We start from the raw sequence: 17610 nt of genomic DNA, 5'->3' as shown, positions 1-17610 counted from the left end.
TTGAGTAGCCTCTTAGATGGGTTCTGATGTTCCCACTCAAACTATGAAGGTTTTACCTTATTCCAAATCAAACAAACTCACCGGACATAAGAATTGCTGTTGCTGTGTCAAACCATACAGCCTACTATCCTGTCCCAAACAGTGCCAAAAAGCCCCCAGATGCCAGGGGAGGGTTTAAAAGAATAAGCTGGTGTATGCACACCCTCTCTGAACTTGTTTCCATCACTGCTTACAGCAACAGAAAGGACCAAAGACACTCAGGGATGAAGAGGGTAGATCAGTCACCCTGCTGTGGCTATGCAAAAACCCAGGGGTGTTGCAAGGAGCCTGCAAGCGGGTTTCTCTCAACCTGTCCCACACTGTAGCCTCTCTGCTCCTTAGCTTTTCATCAGCATGTCAGAAGTCTGTGAAAAGCTGGAATCAGGAGTGATCCCCATCCTGAACGTATAAGGGAAGTGGGATATTCAAAACCATTGAGGCTGTCAGATTTACAACCTAGGAAAGTCACTTGGAAATAGGAGAGCAGCTCCTGAGACCCTGGGCAGTTTTAATCAAAGTCAGAGGCTGGGCACACTTAAGGGAGAATTGCAAATCAGAGGGTGAGAATGGAATACTCCTTAAAAAGAAAATGTATCACAAATATTAGGTTCGCCTAGGAAGACTGTAGAATCTTTTCCATTTAGGTTATTTGAAATATGTTTAGGATGATCTGAAGTACTTGTTCCTGCCTCAGCCTAGGAAGTGGAGGTTGGTGATGCCCTGAGCTGCCTTCTGACCCTTCATTATCTGAGTCTCTGGTATCAAATACTAATTTTTTGTGTCAACCAGATGTCATTGAGAAAATGAACTTGATTTTTTTTTTTTCCCCTGGAGTCCTTAATACCCTGTGGCAGCTGATGCCACCAAAACATTTTTATTGCACTCTGCTGTGGGGATTCATGGTCAACCGTTTTGAGTGCACGCTGCCCTCACTAAACTTAGATGGACAAATGTTTACCTGCAGCACAGCACAGGCAACGTAGCTGCAGGCTCCTCTTTATTTATAGCTCACTAGCACAGGCAAGCTGCAGTCTGCCTAGCTTTGGTCACCTGCTCCTATCTGAGGTTAACGCACGAGTAAGCAGTAACTTCCTAAAGGCTAAACTGTATTTGCAGAAAAGATCGCTTTATCCCAGTCACTGCTACAGACAGATATAAAGTAATCCCTCCAGACATCTGAAGGCTAAGCCTGCTTATCTGACGGTGTGAGGTCAGACAAACTGATAGGGGTATGTGTTTATGATAGCAATTGCAATTGCTTTGCAAATAGACGTCCCTCAAAGGGTTTCTTCAAAATACTGACAAGTCAAAATACAGATCCTTGAGAAAATTAGGGTTTTAATAATATATCATCTCTGATCAGGATGCTTTTAATCACCCAAACACAAAATAGCTGTAAGATATTTTCTTAGAGAGCTCAAGCTTATCAGATGTCATCTTGCAGGGTTAAGTTGATTAGTGCAATGGTTAGGAAGGAAACTCTCCCCACCAGGCACGGTTAGTACCCGCTGGTAGCCCAGGTCTTACCCAGCCTCCGTGGCTGGGCACAAGCTGTGGTGGACCCAGAGCGAAGCGTGGGCTGACAGGTGCTCACGTCCAGTCAGCTGCTGCCTTTCTCAATTAAAGAGCTGGGTGATCCCTGCCTTCCCCTGCATCAGGCCACCCAGCTCTCTGTGGAGGGAAGTACCCACAATCTGTCCCAGCATCAAATGTGGCTGACCTTGGCCAGTGGGTTCCAGATTTGCTGGGGAACAACCAAAGGGGAAACAGATGGACAAACAGCATGAGAGTATAAGCTTCGTTTCCTTAGAAAACCAGGCTAAACTGTCCTTCTTGGTTCAGAATAGCAAATGCAGACAGCCATGCTTGCTACAGCCTCAGGTCTCTTTTGGCTTCAAAACCATGAAAGCCCTATGAATTATTGCCATACCTGCCACTCCTGGCTATGGCAACTGAACTGCTCTTCTCCACAAATTCTGGTTGCATTGTCCAGAACTCTGCTCCAGGGCATATCTTATCATGTGGTTGACCTCCTCCTCTCCTCCTTCCCCACCATCCTCACCTGACTCCAGCCCTGAAGATCGCAGCCACTCTGCTTCTCCATCACAGAGAGGGATCGCCTCTGAGATAAAGCAACTCAGTCATAGCTGGAATATAACTGTGCATTATGTTGTAGCCAAGCACTGCACACACGTAACAAGCACCACAGTTTTTTTGCAATAATAAATATTGATAATGTATGTAATATAATAATTAATTATGCAATAAAAATTCATCACAATATGACAGAATCACAGAAGATCTTGAGTTGGAAGGGACCCATAAGAATCACCGAGTCCAGCTTTCTCGGAGGAGAGTCCTAGCAGGACTGGCTAACACCAAAGCAAAGATTAGCACACTCCCTGCCATCCTCAGGCTTGGGGGCTTTGGGCTACAGCTGCCAGTTTGTATTGGGACAGGACCGAGGAGATCCAGTTTGTACTGGGACAGGGCCTAGTCCATACTGGGATGGGACCTATCAAAGTGCAGTAAACTCAACAGCCTTAATGGTTAATATCACAAGCAGGAAAATACAATTTTTCAGAAAGAAGAAACTCTGAACACTAACATCTTTAATATTTAAATGGAAGGCCTTTACAAACTTGCATCATCCTAGTCTCTTCCATTCAAGTGCTCTGTGCTTTTCCCAATAGAATCACGTGGTGACATTATAAACATGGGATCAAAATGCAGGTTTCTCCCAGGTAAAAGGTGTCAGTGAACCAGCCAGTGACCTCTCTGCTGGAGAAAACTGGAACTGCTTAGATGCCAGCCACAGGCACCAAGAGAACAGAGCTACAAGCTGCCCAAGAGCTCAAACACGATACCAGATTTCTGAATGAGAACAACTCCCATGAGCAGTTTCATGAAAGAGATAGTGAGTAATGTATCTGGGACCAGTACAGCATCGAGACATGGAAAATTATGGCTTTTAAGTAACCAGTCAGCCACCTTGCACCTGCATTATCTTGTCCAATTGTTTCTGATTTTCCACAACCATGATACTGGTTTTGCTTCATGAGCAATATAGTGGCAGGACTCTGCAGAACTGGTTGTATATATTCCTGCAACAATTTCTCCAGCAAAATCAGCCACAAAATGTCATAAAGAGAGGAATCTAGTATCTCATTGACCTGAAGTAGCCTGGGCTTCCCTATGGGCATTAGCTCCTACCAGCCCCTAAACCATGCAAATTCACCAATAGCATCTGGCCTTTAGAGCAGAGCAGCAGGCTGGTCAGTAAGACAAGGGGTGTAGGTAGAGAAATGTCCCAGGTTCACAGCAGCTTATAAGGTGAAGTGGATTCAGTAAGAGAGGAAAAGGGAGAGGAGTCTATCCGTAGGTGGCAGACACTGGAAGAGAGAGGCAGCCAAGTTAGGCAGGGAGCACATTTTGGAGCAGGTTGATGGGCCTCCCTTTCAAAAAAACTAGGCTCAGGCCTAAGAGTTACAGATTGCTGCACAATTTGTGCCACACCAAGGAATGCAGGTTTTAAGAGGGTCCTTCAAAACAGGTGCTTCCCTGGCTCCCTGGAAGCAGTATTCTGGCTGCCAGGTCCCTGCAGCAACTAATACATGCACTTGGCCTGGGGTCTCCCAGTTCTCCCTGTCCCCAGCAGAGCTGCCTTCCAGTCTTGGGCAGAGCCAGTTTCAGTGGGCTGAGCGGAGGCAGAGGAACCAGTGTGAAGCTGTGATGGCTCATCCTCATCAGAACAGACAGGAGCAGTCCTGTGACCAGCTGAAGGGATAAGGCAACTTGGTTCATTATTTCTCTTCTGTGTGCATGTGGAAGCAATGCAAACCCTGGCATAACCCTGGACTATGCTATTCATCATAAGTCACTTGATGGTGGGATGTGGCAACCAGCCTTCTTACAGCCACCGTCGTTTCATCTTCCCTGTAAACATCTGCAAATTATCCTCCTTCAAATCCTGCCTTTAAACTTCTCTTTGCTGGGATGCCAACAAGAACTGTGGCTCACCCCATAGCCTCTGATGTGATCTGCCCTTATCTCATTCTCCTATTTTTTAATTCCTTTTGCTTCCCTCTCTGAAATAAAGGATCCTAGATCTCAGTATGATTATTGAATGCTGTTTACTCCCAATCTGTGTTGTTTTCATTTCCATGCCTGCAAATACAAGCTACTGTTGGAGCCCAGTCTGAAAGAAAATATCCCAGCATGTGATCGGCAACTGCAGCATGCTCAGCTCTTGTTTCTAAATCCTGTTTCCCAGCAATTCTTCAGGGAATCAATTCACACTGATTAAATGTGCCAGTATATTTCATTGTATGTGGAGGATCTGCAGATCATCCTTCAGAAAAGTGGAAGCATGAAAAAGTAACTGAGTAACTAAGAGCAGTTTACTGCACGGTGCAAACTGCAATTACACTTTGAAATGGTTAAAACCGAGCTCTAGGTAAGAGATACCTCAGTGACTCCTGTACTCTTTAATCCGTTTGCAGCCAGCAGTTGATAGCATTTGGATAAACATCTGCTGAAAGTGTGAATGAGAGCCACCAAATTCATGAGTGCAAGACTTCTTTCAGGGTTTCCCAAGATTTATGATCACTCTCAGACTCCAAGGTCTGAGATTGCTGCTGACCCTGTTTCTTCAAGCCAATATTTATTTTCTCTCTCTGGAGGGTGAGTCTTGAGTTGGGAAGATTTCCATTAGTACAACTGACAAGGTTACTAAGCCCGGCTCCCTAGGCTGCCCAGCTGACGAGATGGCTCAGAGGGCCTTGGTGTAGCTCTTGAACTGGATCAAGCTGGCAGCCCCATGTTTTTGTGGCAGGCAAGCACCAGTCCTGCTCTACAGCAGCAAGGTCTGGCTGATCATGTAGGATCCATCTCACTGGCCCAATGCAAGCCACCTGGGTTTGGTATCAGGATCCTGTAACCCAACAAGCTGGATATGTTTCAGGAATTTTTCTAAGAACTCACGTTTTCACATTTTATCCAGATCCCAGGAGCCTCTCACTGCACAGAAAACCCAAACAAAACAAACAGTCCAAGAACAGACAGCTCTCTTTTTGTACCCCCAAAATGCCACTTGGCATTCTACTACCCTCTTGCCTAGAAGACAAGCACCATGTTGTCCTCACAGAGGTTTTTTTGGCCAGTGTGCCACAAGCAGGTTTGACAGGACTGGAGATTGCAGCCTTTTATTGGAAATCAAATGAAAAGCCCAGCCAAAGCCAGTAGTGACTAATCCATTCTAATAATTACTTATGGGACAGATGATGATGATTTTCAGAACCTAATATTCCCTGCAAACTGCTGTCACTGAAAACACTGCAAATTTGTCAGTGTGCCCTCCATATAGGTCCCAGATTTCTTTGCTTCTTCCCTTTCCCATTCCAAACCAGTATCACCCTGTGTTTTTCAAAAAGCATATTTTTAGCTCCTCTGAGAGGAAAAAAGGGGCTAATAGTGTGAGATTTTTCCACTGTACAGGTAACAGAAATTATAGCGTGCAGCTGGGATTGCTCCCCTCACATGGAACTGGCAATCATTCCCTACCGATATTTTCTGCCAGTTAATTAAAAAGTGCTGTCTCCCTGGAGGGCTGTCCACACAAGGCCTTTTGGCTCAAATTTTCCAGGTGGTTTAGTTCCACTTCTGGGATCATGATGGGGGCCACCGGCATGGATGCTGACTGCAGACAACGTCAATCACAAGCTTGGGCTGAGAATCATTCCCCGCTCAAAGTGATTCAGGCTAGGAGAGAAAAGGAACGGGGGAAGGTTACAACTACAATAAAAATCAGCATCTAAAGACCAAATCTGTGCCTCAGTGTCAGCACCCGGCTGAATTATTAAAGCTGAAATTATCTTCCGAGGCTGATTTTCCTTTCCTTGCTTGTGTTAGTGGATCCTGCCTAGCAACAGAGGTGACCTCTCGAGGTTGCTTCTAGCAGCGTTTGCTCGCTGTCTGCGGCTCCTTCCTATCGGAATGAGTATAGCCAGTTTCTCTCTTCTCGTCAGTATCATCCTCCAATTGCTATGTGACAGCCCTGTTTTGTGGCATTTCAAGTTATAAACACTGTCAAGGAAGATTTAAATCCCCCAGAAAACAATTCATCTTTAAATAAAAATAAGTATCTATGAATCACACATTTTAAAAATAAGCACTTATCAGAATTCACACTGTTTCGGGGTAGGAAAAGCTTCTGTTTGCCTCTAACAAAATCAGGGTAACTGTGACAGAAATGTTTGGTTTCTTTAAGGCTTTCTTCCCTCAGCTTCAAGAAAGGATAAAGCCCAGACCACTATGGTACCAGACAGTCCCAGCTGTTTTCTCTGCTTCTCTCTTCCAAATCAGGGTGGATTTAATCTAAGCTCTTAATTATAGACACCATTCTAAAAACTGTTCCCTGCTAAAATAAGGTATCAATTATGCACAGCTCCTCTGTGGTACCGGGCATGCGGTGAGTTAATCTGTTCCCTCACATCTGGCACTGGCCCCCACTGCCTTGCAAATCCCTGCCTGCAGACTACTCCCTCCTGGGAATGGATTAACCCCTTTCTCACTAGCATCTCAACTGGTTTGAAGGCTATATTCAAGTATATTCACAATCACAACCTGAAACGTTTCACTTTCAGCTTCCAGGTCCCAGTGGGGGCCTCAGAGGGCAGGGTCAAGGCTGAAAACAGGAAAGAGGTGGAAAATGCCTGTGAACGAAGCTGGGAATTGATTTCTTCTATGCCCGCCAAAGTGCAAGGTGGTGTGCAGTGCAGGTCCCAAGACTGCATTCACAGCAAGTGCAGGAGACAGGAGAAATAAACTGCACCTACTCATCACATCTTATCACATATGCTTCTTCTGTACTTTGAAGGGATGTTTATTCCCAACTTATTTGCCTGGATGTAAGCCAATCCTTTACCTCCCTTCTGCTTCAATATATGAGTTTGTATAGAAAAAAAAAAAAAGTTGAGATGGGTTTGTGCCATCACACAGAACACAAAGGGTGATTTGCTTGTAGGACCAACAGCAAAGCCTTCGAATTCTACCAGCCTTTTTCTTGCTGTAGACTCATTCGAGTGCCTTGTGGAGACCTCCTCCCCTGTTCGTCAGAGCACAGGTGGCCTCCTTTTCCCTCCCAGCCAGAGCTCAGTCTTGCTACAGCTCCAACAGTTATATGTAAAACTAACAGGAGAGTAACATCAGAAAATTATTTCCTATATTTATTTCCCTTTCCACTTGACATATACTGGTTTCTAGAAATGAAGAAAAAGACCAGTGTTCATTGGAAAGCTGAATCCTGCTCAGCTGGTAGGAAAGAATTCCTCAGTGCTGTGGGTCTCAGTTTGAGAGCTGCTGTCATGAGCCAAAAATTGATTTCTAAACCACACTGTCTCATGTTGAATATTTATAATTCTACAATGCTTTTTTAGAAAGGAGAGATCACATAGCTTAGCTCAGGCTCAAATGACTCCACAAAAAGCAAAGCAGCAGGGAATCAAGCACACCATGCTCAGCGAGGAGGCACAATCTGTAAGAAACTCTCAAAGTTTGATTGAGGCAAGAAAATCATTGTGTTATGATACTACAGTGAGATATGCATGAAAGGCCTCTTTCATAAGGTGGTCATCTGCCTTAATGTAGTGCCTCAGGCTATTTTGAAATGGTTTATATACACAGTTGTTTCAGCTCACTGTTTGCTCAGTTTGTTTACTTTAAGCAGCGGTGTCAACACAAATTTCTCTAGGTTTCAATTTCATTTACGTTTCTAAGCCTCGTCCCAGCTTTACCTAGATTCCTGTGTTCAACAGCCAACTCAGAGCTGGAGCTTGCCACTGCCTACACGCAAATGAAAGATCAGATTGCAGGTGTGGGGCAAAGAACTGAGGAATAGATAAAACAAACAAGCTGCAGTAGCAGTAATTTAATAGCTAAAACAAGGGCTAAGGAGCATTTGCCCTGAAGTGTGATGAGTCAATGTAGACAGAGCTATGCCACACAAAAAAACCCCAAACAACAAAACAACCCTCCCAGGTTACCCAGAATAAAACCCCAGGAATAATGAAGTCTTGATTAGCTTAAAATGATCATTTAGCAACCATCTCTTGTTGGTCTCAATTGTGTCTGCTGACGTTTTGCTCACAGGCGTACTCAGTGAGTCATGGCACACTACCCCCCACCCCGTCCGAGTTCCACCACGTTCATTTTTCTGGAGCTAATGACAACTATTAGTAACTGTGAGCGAGCACAGATGCAAGTATGTGGGCTGCCCGTGGACTGCTGTATGGCAATTTACCATGGCTTATGTATGCATCACTGTCCTAGAAGTTCAGGATGTAAGCAGGAACGTGATGCTTCATATGCTATCTTCAGAACCCGGGGGGTAATTAACAACCACAGAAAACTCACCTGCCTGACAAATGGTTCAACTCTGCTGTCAGTTACTTAGCAGGTGCTGAAGTGAATTTGCCAGAGAAAGCTTTTCCTGGTGTTTCAGACAGATTTTGACCTATTTATTTTTAATCCATCTCTTGGCTCTGTCATTTTGCTCTTCTGCCCCTAGTTCTGAGCTGCTCCATTTGCTTCATCAGCTGCCATTCTTTTGTGTGCAAGCATCACTGGATTTATCTTGTTTGCTTGCTATTTTGGGGGAAGGAGTACTGCACTGTTCTGTTCCTTTGGGAGCTGCCCACAAGAAGTCTTCCAAACATTTGCTCAGGACTTACACAACTTGGGAGAAGCCAGCTAGTTCCCTTTGCTCACAAGCAGTTATGCTGTCTGCACACTGTGAGGTTCTGAGTTTGCTTCTCAGCTTGAGGTAGCAAGAAAAAAAAAGCACAACAGACAAACCCCAAATCCCAGCAGTTTTGACTACCAGATTTTATCTGGTAGGGGAGGAAAAGTACAGAAGGGCTCTGAGATTACTGCCAAATTGGTACTGGGGTGTCAGGAACAGGTCAATCAAGTACCAAGTTTAAAAGCATCCCAGTCCTTGTGATGTGCTTGTTCTTGATTTAGTTTGTTCTCAACTAACATTGGATCTCCCCAAAGTGAATTAGAAACTGCCAAGCATGTGCATGATTTTTTAGGCAAAAATCTGCAAGGAATTGGAATGAGATCAGACATGTTTCTCTTGCTAACTGATGAGATTTGAACCCAAGATTCCACCAGACTGAGGTCAGTATGTTTCCATGGAGAAAGGTCCTACTAAATTATAATAGCTGAATTTTTAAAAAAACAAGAATTAGGAAATGCCAGCAGAAGTGCTGTACTGTGAGAAGTTCAAATTAACCTGTTCTTATCATCCACTTCCTCAGTTAGTGATGTCATTTTAATTCTAAAATACAGTCACGGTCCCGAGGGCACTAAAATGCATTAATTGCATGACCAGCCTCACCTGAGGCCTCCACCCACAGTCCCTGCCACAGGCTCCAGGGCTCCATTTAACCTCTGGGCCGAGCAGTTGTTTGGATCCTGCCTGAGCTGTGCTGCAGCCTTACCTTTGGGATGGACTGTGGACCTCTGCTGCATGTAGTTTTTTTCCTGGATGGGTCTCTCAGGTGCATGTTACAGTTTGTCTCTGGTCTTCTTGCTCCTGCATGGAGTCTGGACCTGGTTTGTCACATGCTGTGTCTGGGGCTGTTGGTGGACCCTGCTACCAGCGTCTGTCCCTGCTTGCTGCGTTTAGGTCTTGTGGGACTGTGCTCCATCGGTGCTTGTGTTGGGATTGCCTTTGGCTCCTGGCTTACCCGCCATTTGGCAACAGCAGGCCATTGCTGTTCCCTGGCAAATATTCTGGAGTTAAACCTGCCCTTATTTAAGTTTTTGAAAGAAGCCAGTTCCATGTGGCACCCTTCGCTGAGATATCCAGCCACCTGTGGCATTCCATCTTCACTCATGCAGAGCTGTCTATGCATATTTGCAAAAAATGAGTCCCATGAGGAATGTACCTAGTTGTAGCTTACAGCTCCTCCTTTTTATTTTAGGAACAGGTTTATATGGATCCCTTCTGTTGTCTGCTACAGGTTTCTTCGTATCTATCTACTCATCTCTCTGGGGTTTGCTTTTTGAATGCTGTTGAGTTAGTGGATGCAGGGGTGGCTGGTTTGTGTAAGTAAGCATGGGCTGGGCATTCCTGCCATCTCTCTGCACAGGGTGAATTTGGAGCCTGTTGGTGTCCTAAGCTCTACTAAACAGCAGGGTATGCTTGGACGTGCAGTGACCACATGTTCTCAGTGCTCCTCCTTCCAGACCTGCAACATTAACCTCACTAACTGGCCCACAAAGAAGCTATCTTGATAGCCTACCCAAGACCATACTGCCCGTGACAGAGCAGCTTTTCAACAGCATTGTGCCTGCAAAGGTGACATCTGACAGAGCCCAACACACAGCTCTCCTGCTGATGCTTTCCCAGGTTTGCAGACCTTACAGCAGTATTTCTTCATTAATGTTGCCTATTTAACCCTCATCTGGCCGTGCTGGTATCTTCTTCTTACTGCTACCTTCTCTTTGTCACTATATGATTAATGTATCTGAACACAACAGGAAGAAGCACAACACACCTTTTCAGGTATACTATGGTCATTCCTGTTCACAGCTTAGCATAAGGTTGAGACTGGTTTTCACGGCGTGGTTTTCAAGGGCTAAGATATAGCATTTGATTGGTTAGTTCAGTCTAATGAGTCTTTTCAAACCAGTCTAGATTTTAACAGGGCACCTGTAAAAGTATGTTTGCTTTTTGCTGGTTAGATATTCACGAAGGGATGATTGCTTCATCTAGCCTCCCACATTCCAGGCTGAGGCTGGACTATGAGCTAAGTCCCTGTTGCCTAAGTTGCTCTGAAATGAATGGGAGTGAGGCACCTACATGATGCCTTTTAAAAATCTGTCTAAACACTGTAATAATAATAATAATTAGCTGTCACATTAACAGATGCCTAGAAGCTTGACTAATAATGATGCAACAGCAGTAATGATGGAATACTCTTCCATGCTTTATTGGCAAATTACTGGGTTTTGTTTGCTTTGTTCCTGCTTTGTGCCCCCTCAGAAAGAGTGTCCAACTCTTCCGTTAAAGCCCTCCTCTTTCAGAACCTAGCCTGCTGTGCCTTCAGCCCCACGTTCTGTAGGGTGTACAGGTCCCATACCAAGTTGCCACTGCTGTAGCTCAGCTCCCTGCTGAGGTACCGTTGATGCCCTGTTGTCTGCCTGTGATGTGCTTGTTGATGCATAATCATCTGTGAAGGCCAACTCCCCCTTGCATCATGTCCTGCAAGTCTAGGAAGAAAGCTTGCTCATCTCTGCCAAATGTGAGCAATCTGTATGTGTAGTCCCAGTGAAATAATAAAACTGAATCAGGCATGTTGTGGGTTGCTTACATGCATGCTGTTCTACAGTTTTGTGGGCGCACCTGAGTTTAACACTGTAGCTCCTTACTCTTCTTGCTTCCACCCATTTCACTGGCTTATGAATGACTCGGGCTACCTTTATCAGCAAGTTCCTTGCTAGCCTAACTGGCAGCCTGTCCTGTGTAAGGCCAATCACATGTGCTGAATAATTATATTATTTGTCGGATCAGCAAGTGACCACATGAAAGCCCTCAAGCACCCCTCCCTTGGGCTCTCAGTCAAACTGGAGCCTGAACAGCACAACAATTCAAGACTTTGCACAGGGCAAGGTGCTCCAGCTAGTTTGTTTTGCCTCTCCTGTACTCCTAATTAGTATCTATGCAGCAAGGATTGCACTACTTAGCTCAGCAAAGTACTTTAAAATCTTTACGCGCATGATACTGTGTAAGTACAGTCTCATCACTTCACATTACAAGGTAAGAACTGCAAATAGCATCCAGCTTTTTGTTACTGCTGTACCCAGGAAGGAAAGAAATGCTTTCTCACATCTGTGGTGGTGTCAGTAATGCCCTGGAATAAACAATGTATCATCTCTCCTAGTTTGTCCCCAAGGCAAATACATAATTGTTTACTCAGCTGTACAGCTTATCTCAGAGTTGACAGCCTTCTCGCAGACCTCTAAAGCGTTTGCAGAAAGGGTGCTTGGCATTTTCTGTTTCATCAGATGTGGGCTTCTCTCACAAGTTTCACTTGTTGAAACACACTGTGCCTTAAGGAAGGGGGTGCCACCCATGTGCCAGGCTGCTGGACAGAAAACTGGGTTTGAAGGCTGCCTTCTCAAGGCTTCTTTATCCTGATGACTGGTTTTAAACATGGACACACACCTGCTGAGCTCTCCTCCTGGTTTTACATGCACCTTGCCTTTACAGGAGTTTTTGACTACAACCAAGTATTATTAGGTTGTCAAGATCACAAAACAAGCCTTGCCCCGCTGCCCCCCTTTTCAGTGGTATGGATGAAGGTATTTCTTGGGTAGGCTTCCACGCCCTGTTCCCTTGCATGTCTGGTCTCTCCCTTTTATGTGTGCCACTTGTTTCTTCCCCCAGGCTTTGCTTGCCTTTTGCTCTCTGCTCCCTCTGAATTGAGCATCTTTGATAAATGTCTTTGGGTATGTATCTATGTACAAAAGAGAGTAGTAAGTCTAGAGTGGGACTGACTCTTTCCCTTTAAATAGGCTTACCTCTGGCACACAAAATCCTGCCTCCTGAGCAGGGGGTGGTACAGTTAAAAGACTGATAGCAATATTGAATCAGCACCAAAACCTTCAAGGAAACAAGCTGGGAAACCCCACCCAGAGCTCTAGGAACAGCGAATGAAAAAGACTGATAATGCTACAAAGATTATTTTTTTTTCCCCTTGCACTCCTGTCTGTGAAGTGACAATTGTAATCCCCAGTTCCCTCTCTTGGTAAGTGCAATCACAAAAAGAAACAGTCACAGTAATTCCCTTGGGCCTCAGGTGTGTATATGTAATATTTCCAAGCTAGTAGACTCCTTTGATTATATCAAAAAATGGTGAACCAGTGTAGCCGTTAGTGTCCTATTCTGTATGTGCTCTGAATATCTCTGTGTGGGGCCCTTTCTAGCCCAATCTGTCTTTGTTCTCATCCAGTGCTCACAAACAATAGGGACAGCCCAGACTGTTTGATGAAGTCCACGTGCATCAGAGTAGCTGCTCTCCCCCAGAATGTTTATCTCGTCTCCTGGCAGACAGCTGTTGTGATGTTTTTCTGTGCCAAAGGAGTGGTTCCAGCTTCACCTCCTCAGCTAAGGATGAAAGCTCACTTGAAATCACTTCCTGCAAAATACAGGGGAGTTGGCAGCTGGATCATTGCTGGCCCTGTTCAGCTGGGTCAGTGCAGCACTGCCCCATTGCATCTTCCCCCCACTCACATGCATGTGCATCAGATGGAGACTTTGCCTGGAGGAAGTGGCATAATCAGATGGCTATTATCCCTGTGTTGGACACTGGATAAAATCTCCCCCAAATAAAAGATCTGAAAACTTGTAAGATCTTGCAGAGCACTGCCACTGTACAGCAATTTGTGAGACAGCAGCAAAGGAAAGCAGAAGCATGCAGCTGTCATACAGGTAGCCTGTCCTCCAAGTCTCTGATGATCCTTCTGAGCAGGACCAGGTTTCTAAGCATTTTCCAGGAAGGAGGGATGGAGTAACCCTGTCCCTTGGCAAGATAAGGGGGTTATGGGAGCCTGTTTACAGAAAGAATAATAATCAGCCTGACCCTTTACAGGAGACCACAACCTGAAATCTCTCCTCATTTCAGTAATTGTCCTCTCTTGTGGAAAACTGAAAAAAGAAGGCCTATCAATGCAACAAAACCTGCAAGATCACCATCCCATCTTTGATATGTTTGTATCACCACCCATCCTACTTAGCAACCTTGCTTTCTTTGCTAGGGAACAGCAGTGAGTCCTGCTCACTGCAATACTGATTGGCTTCAGGGTGATTTGTGTCCCTCTGCAGGCCTCCCTGAACTGTGCTGTTCACAACGATGACTCTTCGTTTCTGCAGGAGAGCGCTGCATGTTCCCTGGCATTGGGCCTGCTACTGTCTCTGTTCCTGACATCTTAATAATGGCATGTGAATTCTGAGTCCCTCTAAGTTCTTTCTTTGATATGGCTCCTGGGTGCTTTGGGTTTTACACTTAAACAACTTTTAAAATCTGGCTAACAGCTACTAGGTATGGTGACAGGGTAATGAGACCAGCTCTGCCATTACGGAGAGGGCATTGAGGGACCTCCTCATCACTGATCATCATCTTCCGATGTCAAGATTAACTGCATAAATAATTTTCCCTGGCAAAATACAGCCATCTGAAAAGGTGGCTGTAAATGGTGTTTGTGCCCATGTCAGCTTTCAGGTAAGTCAAAAGCAGTAGGTGTCAGCTTGTGAGGGAAAATGAAAGGTAATTAATTTTTTCGTGTGTCAGTAGGCTTACTTTTGAGAATGAAGCTGCAGGCTGTACCATCTCCACTGGAAAAACACAAGCTTATCAGTAGCCACTGCACTGTCAAATAACAAAAGCAGCTAGGGATGAACCCAGCCTTTGATGTGAGGCAAAGCTGAGAAGGCATAGAGGGGGTATCTAAGAGTCAAGCTGCCTCTCAGAGAGATCACAGACTGTAAGTCTGGCCCTATATTTCAGCTGCCTCCTCTCTGCTGCCAGAAATCCCAGGCATGGGAGAAACAGCAATGGAAAATGCCACTAGATTGTTGTCCCACCTCAGGCATGCCTGGTTTGGTAGGCTCAGCTTTGCCACATAGGAATCCAAAAGCATACTGGAAAATTAATAGTGGTTCCAGAGGCCAAGTAGGAGGAAAAACCACTAAGCTGTAACATTTTCTCTTTAAAGAGAGAAGGTCTGCACAAGCATCCCCCCCAGCCCTGACACTAATTCAGTGGGATGTACCCAGGTCCTGCTGAATTCCACTTAAGTTTTGTCAGAGGCTTTAATTAGATCAATATGTTAGTGTCCGAGTTTCATTGCACAATTCTTTGAGATTGTGATTAATTCCTCACTCACCTAATTTTCTCTGAAACGCTTCCGATAGTTGCTCACAGTGCTGGAAAATGGATTTAGACAGTACAAATATTAAAGGTGAGCCTCACTAAGGCTGCTGGATGCAGGCATGTTCCCTCTCTCTGGTTTGTTAAGTTCCAGATCTAACACAGCCTTTTCTGCTCAGTAGGGCTGCACAGAGGACTGGCTCTTCAAGAGTCATTTGGGCTATCGTGATATCAATCAGCTGTGGAAAAGGCCCAGGGTCTTCCCAAATACTGACTTAAGAAGTAAAGGATCAGACTGCTGACTGTACTGCATTTCTCTGTGTCAGAGGAGGATTAATTAACATTTTCAGGCTGCTTTGAAAATGAAGAATGCCATGCAGTATGATATTGCTGTTCCTGTTTTTCACCCTGTAGCTGATAGGAAGATTGTCCCTTACAAACTAATTGGAAATTGCTTTTGGTGTTTTTCAGCGGAGCTGCTGCAGCCTGCTCCTTCATTCTAATAAACGTGCCCTACTTCACCCTCCCCTGTCCCCCTTCCTCTAAGCTCCTCTGCAAGGGAAATAAAAACATCAGTCCCTGGCACCATCTGTCCAGCACAGGCTAATCCATTCTCTGCTTGTCTCATGGTCAATTTGGTTTCTTTCTGATTGGTACAGCTACCCTTCCTATTGCTCAGAATTAAATTGCATTCATAGGTTTGTGCTTTGCTTTATTTTCATGGTAAAATTATTATGACTATTGCAATGTTCAGACATACGTCCCCTTCATATGCCCAGACTGGAGAACAGCACTTAAGCAAACATACAACCACACTGTAAGGCAGGTAGCATTGCTCTACCCATTTTACAGAAGGAAAATGAGGCAGAAAGAACAGACTTACCCAGTGATGTATGCATGCCTCAGCAGCAGAGCTAAGCAGAGAGCTCACAGGTCCCTGGATAAGACCCAGTCACTGATATCAACGAAAGCACCATTGCTTCACCTCTTTTTCCTCTTGTTTTGGCCCTTTTTACAGTGATCTCTGTGGCAGCTTTGTAACGATGATTAAGATGCGGACCTTCATGTAGCTCCTGTGACGAGACTGAGCAGATCCATCGGGGCCAAAGCTCACAGTTACTTAGGGAGGCACAACAGGAGATCAGGTCAATCTGTTAACAAACAGGGCATGTTAGACCAGTTATGTCCTCCATTTGCTGGTGGTAAATGGGGCCCTAGGTGCAGTCTTTATGCGTGCCTTCCAATATTCTTAGCACTTCTGTTGTCCCCATGCAATTAACTGAGAGGTGATTGCTGTCTTGACAAGACTGCTCTGACACTTTTCGCTTCCTTTGCATGATCTAAAAAGAGGTTGATGACAGGTTCAGGATCAGGCCAGAGCTGACCATACTGAAGAGATCTGATTTTTTGGAGGTCTGCCCAAAGCAAACAGCAGTTTTCAACATATCAATGTTGACCCGTTGCTGACTGTCTAGCCTCATGCAGGCGGTTGTGTACCCCTCTGCCTAGCTATTTCTAACTGTAAAAGACAGAATCCCTGCAAGACGCAGCTGAAGAACAGCTGGGTATATAAGTATGTGCTGCCTGCCATGCATTCACAGAGATGTCCCTTTGCCTTTTGAAGTAAAATGACAGAAGAGTCCTGCTGAGCCATTCCTTCCTTCAGTTACTGCAGCTCCTCTGGTGAGACTACACAGATAAACCCAGGAATCTCCATACATGAGAAATATACTTTCTCTACCATGGGTGTGCTCTTGTTAAACAGAAATCCTTAAAATGGCAATGGCTTGCCCTGCAGAAGGAAAAAACCCACCCCTTTTCAGGTCTTTTTCATACCAACAGCTCAAAAGTATTTTTTCCATTGTATTGGCCAAGACCACTATTTATCTGCCAAGGATACAATCTGTGTGCGAGCACTGAACCATTAAAACTGGCAGGGAATTGGTAACACATAACCAATGGCCAAGAAGGGCTACAAACACTTTTTCTTCCCTGATCTTTCATCTCCATCATGGGCAATATTTTAACGTGTCACACAAAGATTTCAACTCGAGCGGCCTGGCACACTGCAGGTGCTATCAGTCATAGCTTCACTGAGGTGGAGATGCGGCTGATGGCCACCTACCTCAGTGTCCTTCCTCACCTCAAACCCTGACAGGGCTTGTGGCATGGTGAAGCCTGCTGCCAGGGCAGGCCCAGTTCCCTGGGCGAGCAGGGGCCTGGGGCGGAGGGCAGGCCCAGTTCTCTGGGCGAGCAGGGGCCTGGGGCCTGGGACGGAGGGCAGGCAAGCAGGAGCCTGGGGCGGAGGGTGGGCCCAGCGAGCAGGGGCCTGGGGCGGAAGGCAGGCGAGCAGAAGCCTGGGGCGGAGGGGGGGCCCAGCGAGCAGGGGCCTGGGGCGGACGGCAGGCCTGCAGGCGCGACTCCCTCCCCTTTGAAGGCGGGAGGCCCGGTCGGCGCGGCACACCCGGCCGGGCTCCGGCGTTCGGCTGCCGCAGCAAGAGGCGTGCGCCAGTGACAGAGCCTGCTGTCAGGGCTGCTGGGGGAAGGCGGCCCGGCCTCGCTTCCCCGGGGCCGCAGCGCCGAGGCCAAGCCGCCGCCGTCCCGCCGGGCGCGGCCCTGAGGTGACCGGGGC

At 45.9% G+C, this 17610-nt stretch overlaps 1 long non-coding RNA gene across 2 annotated transcripts; it reads right to left on the bottom strand.

Annotated features, from left to right (window-relative positions):
- Positions 1-1450: 1450 nt before the first annotated feature.
- LOC119156028 lies at positions 1451-17610 on the bottom strand. 2 transcript variants are annotated; one of them, XR_005106950.1, is made up of 4 exons: positions 17104-17610; positions 15862-16129; positions 9543-13247; positions 1451-5799 (listed from the first exon to the last, which is right to left on the bottom strand). It is a non-coding gene; the product is annotated as an uncharacterized LOC119156028 (long non-coding RNA). The 2 variants fall into 2 exon arrangements; XR_005106949.1 differs by having other exon boundaries at positions 15862-17610.

The sequence above is a fragment of the Falco rusticolus genome, chromosome 12, assembly GCF_015220075.1.
Source record: "Falco rusticolus isolate bFalRus1 chromosome 12, bFalRus1.pri, whole genome shotgun sequence".
NCBI classification, from domain to species: domain Eukaryota; kingdom Metazoa; phylum Chordata; class Aves; order Falconiformes; family Falconidae; genus Falco; species Falco rusticolus.
The sequence above is the reverse complement of the archived record's forward strand: the minus strand, read 5'-3'. Positions and strand labels throughout refer to the sequence as shown.